The following is a 12,927-nucleotide window of genomic DNA, read 5'->3' on the forward strand; positions in this document are numbered from 1 at the left end:
ACCACTCCACTTTTTTACCGTCCTGCTAGCGCACCGCTCCAGTGTGAAATCCCTTGGAGCTTTCACACTGGAGGCACAGCAGGATCTGTTTCAGGACGTTTTTCAGGCGCTATTTTTAGCGCAATAGTGCCTGAAAAACGACCCAGTGTGAAAGGTGTCTAATATATCTGACTGTGTCTGTACAGGCACAGCTATTGTGGATGTATATTTGATTACAGGGGCATAAAGGAATGATTTGCATGGTCCTTCCTCTACTTTGATTTTTTTTTAGCATATATTTCATTATATATTCTATCTTTTAAGCTGAACTCTAGGTAAAATCAGAATTTACATTTTAAATGTTCGCTTTTGTCTAGGGAGAACATAAACATCAGTTATACCTTATGCCTCACTTTCGCAGACTTCCTCTCAGCTGCATGACAAGTACCCCAAAACTGCTTCTCTTTGCTGTTTCATTGGCTGCAGGTTTTTTTGAAGTCATCACATACAATGTGTGACTAGGAAAGGAATATCTTTCATTTTTCTTATAAAAATATTGGGCCAGATTCACAAAAGAGATACGACGGCGTATCTCCTGATACGCCGTCGTATCTCTGTGTTAGGGCCGTCCTAACTATGCGACTGATTCATAGAATCAGTTACTCATAGCTAGCCCTAAGATCCGACAGGTGTAATTGAATTACACTGTCGGATCTTAAGGATGCAATTCTAGGCCGGCCGCTAAGTGGCGAGGCCCTTGCGGTTGGCGTAGAATATGCAAATGAATACTTATGGCGATCCCCAAACGTCTGAGCTGCCCGTCGATCTAACTTTACGTTGTTTCCGTCGAGTTACATCGCGTAAAATTAGGGCTACCTCCTAGGTGTCCTAAGCCATGTTATGTATGGCCATCGTTCCCGCGTCAAAAATTTAAAAAACAACATCGTTTGCGTAAGTAATCCGTGAATGGCGCTGGACGCCATTTACGTTAACGTCTAAGCAAATGACGTCGGTGCGACGTCATTTAGCGCAATGCACATCGGGTTATTTACCCGACGGAGCATGCGCAGTACGTTCGGCGCGGGGAACGCGCCTAATTTAAATGGTGCCCGCCCCATTTGAATTAGGCGGGGTTGCGCCGAGCGCATTTACGATACACCGCCGCAAGTTAACAGGTAAGAGTTCTGAGAATCAGGCACTTACGCTGTAAACCTGCGGCGGTGTAACGTAAATCACATACGCTACGCTGCCCAGGAGCAACGTAATTCTATGTGAATCTGGCTAATTATTCCTTGACGTTTTACATATAGACAAATGAGAATACTTTAGCTTCTAGAATATTAGGCCTACTTATTCAAAGATTGTTATTATACCAACCAGCATTGATAAAATATATTTAACCTGACTTGTTTGTTTTGCAGTTGTCCAATTTATTCCCCAGATGTGTTTATTGACTTTAATGATTAACAGCAGCTCAGTTCTTGAATATTCATACCAGAACTGACTTTATCAGACAGTTCCTTACCATCCTTCGACTCCCAATTTAATCACTCAAGTGACAAGAAAGGCTAAATATAACATATGTAATGTGATTTGACACATTTCCATTTACAAACTGTTTAAGTGCAGGTGATCTTAAAAGATCTGATAGCATTTAGCGATATGTCTGTTCTTTAAATGACATCACATATGCTAAAAATACAGCATTACTAATGATGTGTGTTGTCTCCTCTTCCATCTATTTCCATTATATATACACAACAGTAAAATATATGTACACACAAACATATATACATATGTTCAAAAACTGGCTTTGTATTCATTGTGAATAAATTACCTTGCCTTAATTAAAGTTAATATAAAACTAGATACAGTATACAGTAATTACATGAGCGTTTTTAATTTGAAAAATAAATATGAATTTAGTCAGTTATATTGTCTATATAAGTGGGTCCACATACATCATTCATCTGTCATTCACAATGTCCCAATGGAACTTCTCTCATTCTATTATTTTATGAAAAATTGGATACATTGGGCCAGATTCAGGAACGTTTTACGCCGGCGTATCTATTGATACGCCGCGTAAGTTAAAAGATGCGCCGTCGTATCTATACGCGGTATTCTTAATACAAGTTACGCCTGAATTTTGGCTTAATACGACCGACGTAAGTCTCCTACGCCATCCTATCTTAGGTGCATATTTACGCTGGCCGCTAGGGGCACTTAAATGGATTAACGCGTCGAATATGCAAATTAGCAAGATACGCTGATTTACAAACGTACTTGCGCCCGGCACATTACTATACGCTGTTTACGTAAGGCGTACGACTGGCGTAACTTTACCCCACATAAAGCAGGGGTAAGTCATGTTAATGTATGGACGTCAGAACACCCGTAGAAATTTACGTTGTTTACGTAAGTCGTACGTGAATAGGGCTGTACGTAAGTTACGTTTACGTCGTAGGCAGTGTTCGACGTATCTTAGGCATTCTAGCCGACGTGATTTTGAGCATGCGCACTGGGATACGTCCCCTAATTTGCATGGGGTCACGGCTCATTGTAATACAACACGCCCACTGCCTTGATAATTTTAATTAGGCGGGCTTACACCGGCCCATTTACGATACGCCGCCGTAACTTAGGGCGCAAGTTCTTTCTGAATACGGTACTCGCCTCTTTAAGTTACGGCGGTGTAGCGTATATGAGATGTGCTACACCCGCGTAAAAATACGCCAGTCTTTCTGAATCTGGCCCATTATCTCTAAGATTAGAGGCTTTTCAAGTTTTTATATACTGACCCTTCAGTTGTCTAGTGGCCTTGCAGAGATGGGTACTAGGTTTGATTTCCAGTATAAAAATCATGTATTTCCACCCATGTCCAAATGTTAGTCTCCTGCCACCAAAAAAGGTTTATAGTGTATGTCTCTATGCAAAGCTGGATTTTCCAGCAAGTAGTGTCATGCAGTAGGATTATGATTATAGGTGCAGGTATAGTGTAGTGACAAATACACATATTTACTTGTAGCATTAATGGTACACTACTTCTTCAAGCATCTATACTATCTCAGACCTCAGATGCTACAAGTGAATGGAAGTGCAGGTTGCCCATCATCTACTATTGTAGAAATCGTTAAAAAAAAACACACCAAACCTACGTTATACTTTGCATTATTTATATCTTAAATGAATTGTGTGTTCCCGTGCTTAGGAAGATATTATTCTACACCTGTACCAATGTGCAAACACAACAATGACCAGCTGCAGCTCTCTTAAGTTACTGTACTTTTTCAATAACAATATGTTGGTTTAAGCGCTGCCTTGTCCCTTAAATATCATATAAATACCAACATGAATCCATAAAATAAATTAAATATACAATAAACAATTTTGATAAAATAAACATGTGACATTCATAAATTAGTCCATATCTTTGCGTTTCTTCTTGCATTCAAATTGTGACAATCGATTGTGCAGTCTTTAACTGTGCCAGGTGTTGTCTCTTTAAATACAGTGCAAATTGTGCTCCCCTCCAGTGTGCCCACTTACTCACCAACTGGTATTATAAGATTCATAAGCACTTACTGATGTTCCTGGCTATTCTGGAACTTGTGGTCCTCCTTAATAATTAATAATTCCACAACAGCATGCCATGCCGTTATATTAAACTCATGAAGGGACATAGAGGAAATAGCAGAAAAGATTCAAAATAGCATAAATCATGTTTATTAAAATAGCATAGTTAAAAATAATTGCACTAATTTGTATAAAAGAAAAATGCAAGCATGGGTCTCACTGTCCGGAAATTACATCACCATCAGCGGTCAACTGATGTGTTTTGCCCCCTCCCCTAGGGTGTTATCAAAGGCTCACAGACACAGCCACTGTGTCCCAACATTATATGTGGACACATGTGGATGTGTGTCCCCAAATTCATCTTGTGTGTCCTCAAGGACTTACACCCACATGCTCTGGGATGTCATATTGGGACACAGCGGCTGTGTCCATGGAGCCATGTGTCTCAATAGACAAAGATGCATCTCCTGTGCATCCCCATGCTGGCCAAAAATTGCCCTGCAGGACATGCAGCTAGTCTTCTATTATACTGTAGTTTTGTTAAAAAAAATACAAAGTGATCTGAGCACAACTCAGACAATAATAGAAAAAAGAATGCCTCAGTTCTTTGATTCTCATAAACATTTGACGAATGGGCAGTAAATATTATGAAACAAGGTTTGCAACACATTTGTTTTTTGGTACAGTACATTAATAAAAAAAATAAAAAAATAGGTGTGCCTTAAGTGCAAGTTCACACTACAGCGACTTGGGATGTGACTTGTCAGACCTCAAGTCGCCCCGAGTCGCTTGACATCAGTAATCCCATGTTAGTCAATGAGAGCCGTCTTAATGTATACTACTGAAGTCGCTCCGACTTCAGAAAAGGTTCCTTTACTACTTCAAGGCGACTTCTAGGCAACTTGTACCCATTGATTTCAATGGAAGTTGCCTCCAAAGTCGGATCTCCAACTTAACTGAAGCAACTTTACAGGAAAAGGAAATAGTTTACTCAGGCAAACCTCTCCCTCCCACAAAGCTGATTATTCTGTGATTGGCCACAGCCAAAGTCGCCTGTCCTGGAGGCAACTTTAAGTTGCGTTGTAAGTTGCTCCAAGTCGCGCTGTAGTCACTTAGCAAAGTCGCGCTGTAAGTCAGGTTTTCCCAACCTGCTGCCAGTACAAACTAGTCATACAGTACATCTCCCCCAATAAGTATTACTGTAACTCACAAATGAAGCAATCACTTCAAAAATTCCTTGAAAGGAAAAAAAAAAAACGAATCTGAACATCTTGCAAGGTTTGATAATATTAATGGATGTACCATATTTAGATGATTACTGATGGGAGCAAAGAGATTTGTTATTATGCCTTCATTTTCCTAACATTGTAATGCTTGTCCATGGTTGGAGCAATCTTTTAATAATAGCCTGGGAAAATACTCAAGCTTCCTACAAGGATACTGACAAGAAATAACATGCAACTACCTTAGATTATAATTTGCTCATTTACACTTTAATGAATAAATTAGTATGCTGCATCAGTTCTGCTTAACAGTCATGATAATACTTGCATTTATATAAGCTGTAATCAGTCTGAGTATAAGCACAGGGGAGAATTATGATTCTGACTTAACACATACAAATATTGGTATTTTTTTTTTTTACTTATTTTTAATCATATAGGCTTTCTAGCAACTTGTAGAAGGCAAATTCAAATGCAGATGATTTGTCATAATTACACTCATTAATAGGAAATGCAGAGAATTTTCCAGAACCTATACATTTAGAAAACAACCTGGTACATGTATCATTACTACCTCTAAAGCCTCGTACACACGACCGAGGAACTCGACGGGCGAAACACATCGTTTTCCTCGTCGAGTTCCTTGTTAGGCTGTCGAGGAACTTGACAAGGCAAGTTTCTCCATTCCCGTCGAGGAAATAGAGAACGTGTTCTCTATTTGGCTCGTCGAGTTTCTCGACAGTTTCCTCGACGAAAATGTACACACGACCGATTTCCTCGGCAAAAAAATATCTCCCAGCAAGTTTCTTGCTGGGAGATACGAGGCTTAATAGGTAGAACAATTGATTGTCAAACCCAACACCCAGTTCCATTTCACATTACCCATTGGTCAGTGAACTGGTCATGCAGCAAGTGCCCCCTGCACATGCACAAAACAACAGAGTGTGCCAAAATCTAAGCTTGTGCATTGGCACTGTTATTTTGTACTTTTATCCTCTGGTAACAACAGAATTTTTATTTTTACTTCAATGCCAGTAAAATTCACATATACCTGTAAAAGTTATAGCACTAGTCCTGATGTATGGTCAGTCTTTTGAATCTGTCCCTGTCAGGGCTCTAAAAGTTACAATAAATCTCAGAAACACATACCACAATAAAACACAACAGAGGCTCTAACCCTTCCCCATAATAATAATAATAATAATAATAATAATAATAATAATAATAATAATAATAATAAAAATATCCTTTGGTTAGAGTTGAGCTTTAAGAGTCCAAGATAATATTGGCAGAGGTCACAAAATGAAATTAACATCAAAATGATTTAGTAGATTTGAGTTCAAAATCTGATATTTCAAGTGATAAATTCCTAGGACTTTCTCAGCTGCCAGCTAAAGGAATTAAAAGTGAACCTTGAAAGTGAAAGTATTAAAACATTGTTAGTCAGCAATATAAAGAAGGTTGCATGTTCATGCTGATCTAGAGTCCTAAATCAGCATTGCCCGTTGCCCATTGCTGCCACTGTTTCCATGTCGATTCCTAAAAAGTACCAGTGACCATTGGTCAGTGAACTGGCCATGCAGCAAGCACCCCCAGCATATGCATAAAACAACTAGAGTCTGCCCAAACCTGAGCTTGTGCATAGGCACTGTATATTGTACTTTTAGCTGAGTACATTAAAAATTAGGTGTATACTGTACACAGTATCCTGAACCAATTAACAAAATTATAAGTGCTACAGAAAAGTTTTCAACATCCTAATGCACCACATTAAGTAAGTTGGTGATTCTAAGGGCCCAAGTCAAAGGGTTTGTTTGCTTCAAATAGGTTTTGCAGTCACATAGAAATCTATGGGAAGGTAAAACTCATTTAATCACTTGCCAACCGCCCAACGAGCATATATGTCAGCAGAATGGCTTGTGTGGGCAAAGCAACGTACCTGTACGTTGCTTTGAAAATTCCGCTGTGCTTGCGCGCCCACCGCGGGCTCCGAGATTGTGCCCATGGGATGGGCAGACTCGGTGTCCCACGATCATGTCACAGAGCTGCAGAACGGGGAGATACTTTTGTAAACAGGGCATTTCCCTGTTCTGCCTAGTGACAGGACAGTGATCTACTGCTCCCTTTGATCGGGTGGTAGTGATCAATGTCGTGTCACTCATAACTCAGCCCCCACACAGTTAGAATCACACCCTAGGACACACTTAACCCCTTCCTCGCCCCATAGTGGTTAACCCCTTCCCTGCCAGTGTCATTTACACAGTAACCACAAAAATTCGTTTTTTATATATTTTTGGGGATATTTATTATAGCAAAAAGTGAAAAATATAGTTTTTTTTCCCAAAATGTACGCTTTTTTTTTATTCTATAGCGCAAAAAAATGCAGAGGTGATCGAATACCACCAAAGGAAAGCTCTATTCATGGAAAAAAAAGGACGTCAATTTTGTTTGGGTACCACGTTGCACAACCACGCAAGTGTCAGTTAAAGCGACACAGTGCCGACTCGCAAAAAGTGCTCTGGTCAGGAAGGGGGTAATTTCTTCCGGGGGTGAAGTGGTTATAGCAGGTTAGAAGGAGGTAAACTGCAAGCCAAATGGACTTGTCAATAAATTCTGAATGATCTAAGAAGCATCTCAAGCTAACGTCAAACTGATGCCATTGAAACAAGTGCATAACTCCCAACTTTGTCCGATAGGAACGAGGGACACCTATTAGCAAAAGCATGTAGGCATAGGACACACCCCCTGCCACATCCATTTAAAGGAGAAATATACAAAAAATTATAAGTTAAACCCACAAGTTATTTTTTTTTTACCACTACTACTGTATTCCTTTATAAAGGCTTTTAAAATTTACAAATGAAGACATTTAGAAATATGATCAATGTCTTAGCACTGTGAAACCCTTTTTGAAAGATAAATAGTGCATTTTATATACAACAATATAGATCAGACCAAAATGAGGGACAAATTAGGAAAAAAGAGGGACAGAGGGAATTCCAAATCAGGGAAAGTCCCTCGAAATCAGCGACTGATTGCAAGCGCAAAGTCCATTGACCCAAGGCCTAAAATGCCAGAAAATACGTTTTAGGTTTATTAATCATAAAAAATATTCTAAAATAATATGATTACATTTTAGTATAAAGGGTGCTTTATTTATTGTCACGAACAACAATAACGACTTTCAGTTTCAACTGATCTGAGGGCCTGCATGTTTATAATAATTAGCATTGGACTATGGCAAAGGGGAATTGACAATGAAGGGCAGTTTGAAGCCCTATTCAGGGTTAAATAAAGAACCACAGCCCATCAATGCTTGCTATATCGAACTTTCAAGCCTCGTACACGACCGAGGAACTCGACAGGCAAAACACATCGTTTTCCTCGTCGAGTTCCTTGTTAGGCTGTCGAGAAACTCGACAAGGCAAGTTTCTCCATTCCCGTCGAGGAAATAGAGAACTTGCTCTCTTTTTGGCTCGTCGAGTTTCTCGACAGTTTTCTCGACGAAAATGTACACACGACCGGTTTCCTCTGCAAAAAAATATCTCCCAGCAAGTTTCTTGCTGGTTTTTGCCGAGAAACTTGGTCATGTGTACGAGGCTTCAGAGTTGCCCATGGCTCAAACTGCTAGGAAACATGGAGACATTTAAATGCTCAGATGAGCATCCACTCCTCCTTATCATCTTACAATTGAGCAGGTTCTGAATCAGCCCAAGCAATGTGATGAGTGCTTCAATGTTTTGCTATATTTAAGCTGTACTGTCTATCAGTGTGATGTGGTGGAAGCAATAGGCACAAACCTATTATTTTCAAGGGTTTCAGGTACTGGGTTTCTTAATAGCTATTTTCTCAATGGCTGATAAAAAGTGTTAATCTGCTATCTCCACTGCTAGACCAAATTCTTATTTATAGTATAGCTGAAAAGTCCTCCCTAGTTTCTTTATAAATTCTAAAATAGTTTTCTATGACACCTATTAGATTGTATGCAAAAATTAAAGCTGTTTAGTTTAGTCAGATAAAACGATAAAAAATCTGCTCTGTTTACTCTTGTTCCAGAATCAAAACAAAAAAAAAAAACAATATGTTGTTATACAAATTTGAAATAATTTTTTTATTTTATTTAGAATGTCTTAATTAAATATCATGATTGCACAAAAGATGGAAAATCCCTGGCCCACATCCTTTCCTGAGCACATAATCATTTCCTCCCAGACACACAGCTATTACCTCTTGTCATATCTAATGAGAAGTTCAGAATTACTGGGATATTATTAATGAAGGGCTGACAAATAAATGCACGGCTTCATCCATACACTTCAGTTTATTTCCCAGCTTCATTAGCTTACTACTTTCAAAGCAGCGGCCACTGATGGACTATAATTTTTAATTGCATGGGAACACCTTTGTGACAGCTCTGTTAGACATGACATGTCAGTAAAACAGGAAAAAGGGCCACTCCCTAGGTGAGTATCAACTAACAGCAGTTATGAGCTTTCTGAGGAATTTCTTGAAAGGATAACAACTAAGCAAAATGTTAGCTGGGAATGTAAATATGTACAGTGATCTACAAATATAGGAGGAAAGGGAATCTGCAGTTCTATTTGATTATTTTTTTATTATTTGTTTATTTATTATAATATATTATATTCATGACTCAAAAATACAATGTTGAAAAATTAGCCTGTTAAATTAGAAATATTGTAAATTAATATTGTGTATATTCATTTATAGACAGCATAAGGAGCTTTTTTTCGGACTGTGTCCATTCTATGTCTTGTATAGAGTGGATAACCCCTGTCAATTTTTTATTTTGTTGTGTTTTTTCCATTTAGGTGATTTCCCGTTACTTTGTCTACTGTAGACACATCAGGAAGTGGAAAGAAACCTCTCCAAAGTGAGGAGAAGCCATTCAGAGACACTAGTCATCATTATGCCTTAACCACTTGCCGACCGCCTATTTACGTAGACAGAATGGCACGGGCAGGCAGATTGGTGTACAGGTGCGTCCCTTTAAATCTGCTGCCCAGCGGGCACGTGCACGCTCCCGCCGCATGCCTCGCGAATGCGGCTGCGTGTCCCGGGAACTCAATGTTCCTGGGAGTCCCGCAATTGCAGTCGGCAAAGGCAGAACAGGGGGATGCCTTTGTAAACAATTTTGCCTAGTGACACTGTCACCGATGGCCGTTCCCCGTGATCAGGAACGGTCATCAGTGACATGTAATGTGTAGCCACGCCCCCTGACAGTAAGAATCACTCCCTAGGGAACACTTAACCCCTGCAGAGCCACCTAGTGGTTAACCCCTTCACTGCTGGTGTCATTTTTACAGAAATCAGTGCATTTGCATAGCACTGATCGCTGTAAAAATGGGTGTCAAAAGTGTCCAATGTGTCTGCCATAATGTCGCAGTCCCGGTAAAAATTCGCTGATCGCGGCCATAACTAGTAAAACAAAAATATTAATAAAAATGCCATAAAACAGTCCCCTATGTTGTAGAAGCTATAACTTTTGCGCAAACCAATCAGTAAACGCTTATTGTATTTTTTTTTTTACCACAAATATCTAGAAGAATATGTATCGGCCTAAACTGTGGGAAAAAATGTTTTTATACATTTTTTGGGGATATTTATTATAGCAAAAAGTATAAAAATATTGAATTTTTTTCCAAATTGTCGCTTTTTTTGTTTATAGCGTAAAAAATTTAAAACGCAGATGCGATCAAATACCACCAAAATAAAGCTCTATTTGTGGGGAAAAAAAGAACGTAAATTTTGTTTATTAACCATGTCGCACTGCCGCGCAATTGTCAGTTAAAGCGACGCAGTGCCGAATCTCAAAAAGTGGCCCGGTCATTGACCACCAAAATGGTCCGGGGCTGAAGCGGTTAACACAGGTTCCTTAGTACATCCTGTCTGGATTTTATAAACATCAACTGCTCAAGCCCTGAAAAAGAGGGAAACATTTTTTTCCCCCCCAAAATGTGTTGGATATATATGATGCTCTTAACTAATATTTGTTTCAAAAAGTCCATGAAGTGGGATAAACTTTTGTACCAAGCACTCAGTACACATCCATAACGTTACCATCTGGCGAGCGTTTACTACATCAATATCAGAAAAAGTAGGATCCTGGAACCAGAACAGGGTTCACTCCATCTCGTGGGAAGGAAGGGGGGGGGGGGTGTTGTGGGATTTTTCTGTCCACCTTCTTCCTACCTGTCTACGGCCAGCTTAAGTCAGCTTGGGGGGAAAAAAACAGTCCTGTTGCCTTGGGATAACCAACTACTGGCTGCAAGTGGTAAATTACATTTTAATATACAATATTTCAAACTTACCTGATTTATGATAGATTACACCTAAATAACTGATATCTTTTACAATCCCCGTCAGACTATATAACCGTGACGTTCAAGTTGTCCTTCTTCACTTCCCAAACTTGAGCCTGAAATTTTGTCCAAGAAACAGTTCTAAAGGCATCTCTGCGCATGTTACCTACTTACATAATAATAAGAATAATCACGATATTAGGTATTTTGCCATATTACGTATAATTCTGAATATGTCATTACATTCAATGATACAAACAGGAAATATACGGTAATTACTGGTCAGACCCAACTCTCCTCTCAGTCAGAGGCTGAGGAGTACTTTTGGTTGGACAGGTCTGTGTGTAGGAAATACCTATAAAATCGTCAAAAGACAGTACTGGGTGGGGATGGGAAGCAAAAGACCTAAAAGGGCAGAAATTATATATCTGGCCCTAAAAAGCCAGGCCCAGTCCTCAGATAGTTACCCTGCCTTAGAGAGAGACAGCCTGAAAGGGTTTCAGATTCATCTGTGAAAACCTATCCCCTAAATACTGCTAGCAAAAACAAAGCCCAATTTTTAGACAGTTAAAAGGAAATGATAGTGTATTTTAACTGATCACCCGTCTACCTAAAATCTATTTTAACATTGATTTTACATTTAAACATGCTTGTACGATTACTTTTGCATTATATATACAAAATGTTCATACTAGCCACTAGATGGGGCTCTGAATATGAGTAAGCTTTTATGCTTAAAGTGGTCCTAAAGGTTATACTTACCTACTCAATCCTTTTCTTCTCTGGTCCCCCATTGGCACTCCTGGTTCCTTTTCATTGACCAGTGTCTCCAATAGCAAGCTGCTTGCTATGGGGGCACTGGTGCGTGCTCACTTCTGAGCCCTGCTGTATGCATTCATAAGACACATAGGCCCAGATTCTTAAAGGACTTACGATGGCGCAGGGCCATGTACGCCGTCGTAAGTCCTAATCCGACCCGTCGTATCTATGCATCTGATTCTTAGAATCAGTTACGCATAGATATCCATTAGATCCGACAGGCGTAAGTCTCTTACGCCGTCGGATCTTAACTGCATTTTCCTTTTTGACCGCTAGGTGGCGCTTCCGTTGAATTCCCCGTCGAGTATGTAAATTAGCTAGATACGTGAATTCCCGAATGTACGCGCAGCCGCCCAAGTAAAGTTACGACGTTTACGTTAGGCTTTTCCCAGCGTAAAGTTGCCCCTGCTATATGAGGCGCAGCCAATGTTAAGTATGGCTGTCGTTCTCGCGTCAAAATTTTAAAAAGTCACGTCGTTTTCGTAAGTCGTCCGTGAATGGGGCTGGACGTCATTTACGTTGAAACCAATGACGTCCTTGCGACGTCATTTGGAGCAATGCACACTGGGATATTTTACGGACGGAGCATGCGCTGTTCGTTCGGCGCGGTACGCACTTGATTTAAATGAAACACGCCCCCTACCCGCCGAATTTGAATTCCGCCGGGTGATTTACGCTACGCCGCCTCAACTTTACAGGCAAGTGCTTTGTGAATAAAGCACTTGCCTGAAAAACTTGCGGTTAACAACTGATGTGACATGATATTAGCCACATAGCAAGGGAATTGATTTCATTAAGTCAGCCATCTCATAGATTTGCTTTGTAAGAAATTGCAGTAAAGTACAACCATTTGTATAATGCAGCAAGTAGGCTCTATTATGTTAACCTTTATGTAATAAACAAAAATGTCCCCTCCCTTGTTCATAACGTCACATTTAAAGTGTATGAACATTTTAGCCAAACTTTTTTTTGCTAGTTTTAGTAGAGTAGGGAAGAGTTCAAATCCC

General features: G+C 39.7%; 1 protein-coding gene across 1 annotated transcript in view; it reads right to left on the reverse strand.

Annotated features, from left to right (window-relative positions):
* Positions 1–12,927, reverse strand: part of FAM155A (family with sequence similarity 155 member A) — a 610,649-nt gene that overhangs the window by 164,812 nt on the left and 432,910 nt on the right. The window lies entirely within an intron of this gene.

The sequence above is a fragment of the Rana temporaria genome, chromosome 2, assembly GCF_905171775.1.
Source record: "Rana temporaria chromosome 2, aRanTem1.1, whole genome shotgun sequence".
Taxonomy (NCBI): domain Eukaryota; kingdom Metazoa; phylum Chordata; class Amphibia; order Anura; family Ranidae; genus Rana; species Rana temporaria.